The following is a 2,789-nucleotide window of genomic DNA, read 5'->3' on the forward strand; positions in this document are numbered from 1 at the left end:
TTAGGGTTTAGGGTTTAGGGTTTAGGGTTTAGGGTTTAGGGTTTAGGGTTTAGGGTTTAGGGTTTAGGGTTTAGGGTTTAGGGTTTAGGGTTTAGGGTTTAGGGTTTAGGGTTTAGGGTTTAGGGTTTAGGGTTTAGGGTTTAGGGTTTAGGGTTTAGGGTTTAGGGTTTAGGGTTTAGGGTTTAGGGTTTAGGGTTTAGGGTTTAGGGTTTAGGGTTTAGGGTTTAGGGTTTAGGGTTTAGGGTTTAGGGTTTAGGGTTTAGGGTTTAGGGTTTAGGGTTTAGGGTTTAGGGTTTAGGGTTTAGGGTTTAGGGTTTAGGGTTTAGGGTTTAGGGTTTAGGGTTTAGGGTTTAGGGTTTAGGGTTTAGGGTTTAGGGTTTAGGGTTTAGGGTTTAGGGTTTAGGGTTTAGGGTTTAGGGTTTAGGGTTTAGGGTTTAGGGTTTAGGGTTTAGGGTTTAGGGTTTAGGGTTTAGGGTTTAGGGTTTAGGGTTTAGGGTTTAGGGTTTAGGGTTTAGGGTTTAGGGTTTAGGGTTTAGGGTTTAGGGTTTAGGGTTTAGGGTTTAGGGTTTAGGGTTTAGGGTTTAGGGTTTAGGGTTTAGGGTTTAGGGTTTAGGGTTTAGGGTTTAGGGTTTAGGGTTTAGGGTTTAGGGTTTAGGGTTTAGGGTTTAGGGTTTAGGGTTTAGGGTTTAGGGTTTAGGGTTTAGGGTTTAGGGTTTAGGGTTTAGGGTTTAGGGTTTAGGGTTTAGGGTTTAGGGTTTAGGGTTTAGGGTTTAGGGTTTAGGGTTTAGGGTTTAGGGTTTAGGGTTTAGGGTTTAGGGTTTAGGGTTTAGGGTTTAGGGTTTAGGGTTTAGGGTTTAGGGTTTAGGGTTTAGGGTTTAGGGTTTAGGGTTTAGGGTTTAGGGTTTAGGGTTTAGGGTTTAGGGTTTAGGGTTTAGGGTTTAGGGTTTAGGGTTTAGGGTTTAGGGTTTAGGGTTTAGGGTTTAGGGTTTAGGGTTTAGGGTTTAGGGTTTAGGGTTTAGGGTTTAGGGTTTAGGGTTTAGGGTTTAGGGTTTAGGGTTTAGGGTTTAGGGTTTAGGGTTTAGGGTTTAGGGTTTAGGGTTTAGGGTTTAGGGTTTAGGGTTTAGGGTTTAGGGTTTAGGGTTTAGGGTTTAGGGTTTAGGGTTTAGGGTTTAGGGTTTAGGGTTTAGGGTTTAGGGTTTAGGGTTTAGGGTTTAGGGTTTAGGGTTTAGGGTTTAGGGTTTAGGGTTTAGGGTTTAGGGTTTAGGGTTTAGGGTTTAGGGTTTAGGGTTTAGGGTTTAGGGTTTAGGGTTTAGGGTTTAGGGTTTAGGGTTTAGGGTTTAGGGTTTAGGGTTTAGGGTTTAGGGTTTAGGGTTTAGGGTTTAGGGTTTAGGGTTTAGGGTTTAGGGTTTAGGGTTTAGGGTTTAGGGTTTAGGGTTTAGGGTTTAGGGTTTAGGGTTTAGGGTTTAGGGTTTAGGGTTTAGGGTTTAGGGTTTAGGGTTTAGGGTTTAGGGTTTAGGGTTTAGGGTTTAGGGTTTAGGGTTTAGGGTTTAGGGTTTAGGGTTTAGGGTTTAGGGTTTAGGGTTTAGGGTTTAGGGTTTAGGGTTTAGGGTTTAGGGTTTAGGGTTTAGGGTTTAGGGTTTAGGGTTTAGGGTTTAGGGTTTAGGGTTTAGGGTTTAGGGTTTAGGGTTTAGGGTTTAGGGTTTAGGGTTTAGGGTTTAGGGTTTAGGGTTTAGGGTTTAGGGTTTAGGGTTTAGGGTTTAGGGTTTAGGGTTTAGGGTTTAGGGTTTAGGGTTTAGGGTTTAGGGTTTAGGGTTTAGGGTTTAGGGTTTAGGGTTTAGGGTTTAGGGTTTAGGGTTTAGGGTTTAGGGTTTAGGGTTTAGGGTTTAGGGTTTAGGGTTTAGGGTTTAGGGTTTAGGGTTTAGGGTTTAGGGTTTAGGGTTTAGGGTTTAGGGTTTAGGGTTTAGGGTTTAGGGTTTAGGGTTTAGGGTTTAGGGTTTAGGGTTTAGGGTTTAGGGTTTAGGGTTTAGGGTTTAGGGTTTAGGGTTTAGGGTTTAGGGTTTAGGGTTTAGGGTTTAGGGTTTAGGGTTTAGGGTTTAGGGTTTAGGGTTTAGGGTTTAGGGTTTAGGGTTTAGGGTTTAGGGTTTAGGGTTTAGGGTTTAGGGTTTAGGGTTTAGGGTTTAGGGTTTAGGGTTTAGGGTTTAGGGTTTAGGGTTTAGGGTTTAGGGTTTAGGGTTTAGGGTTTAGGGTTTAGGGTTTAGGGTTTAGGGTTTAGGGTTTAGGGTTTAGGGTTTAGGGTTTAGGGTTTAGGGTTTAGGGTTTAGGGTTTAGGGTTTAGGGTTTAGGGTTTAGGGTTTAGGGTTTAGGGTTTAGGGTTTAGGGTTTAGGGTTTAGGGTTTAGGGTTTAGGGTTTAGGGTTTAGGGTTTAGGGTTTAGGGTTTAGGGTTTAGGGTTTAGGGTTTAGGGTTTAGGGTTTAGGGTTTAGGGTTTAGGGTTTAGGGTTTAGGGTTTAGGGTTTAGGGTTTAGGGTTTAGGGTTTAGGGTTTAGGGTTTAGGGTTTAGGGTTTAGGGTTTAGGGTTTAGGGTTTAGGGTTTAGGGTTTAGGGTTTAGGGTTTAGGGTTTAGGGTTTAGGGTTTAGGGTTTAGGGTTTAGGGTTTAGGGTTTAGGGTTTAGGGTTTAGGGTTTAGGGTTTAGGGTTTAGGGTTTAGGGTTTAGGGTTTAGGGTTTAGGGTTTAGGGTTTAGGGTTTAGGGTTTAGGGTTTAGGGTTTAGGGTTTAGGGTTTAGGGTTTA

Source organism: Mangifera indica, chromosome 12 (assembly GCF_011075055.1).
Source record: "Mangifera indica cultivar Alphonso chromosome 12, CATAS_Mindica_2.1, whole genome shotgun sequence".
Taxonomy (NCBI): Eukaryota; Viridiplantae; Streptophyta; class Magnoliopsida; order Sapindales; family Anacardiaceae; genus Mangifera; species Mangifera indica.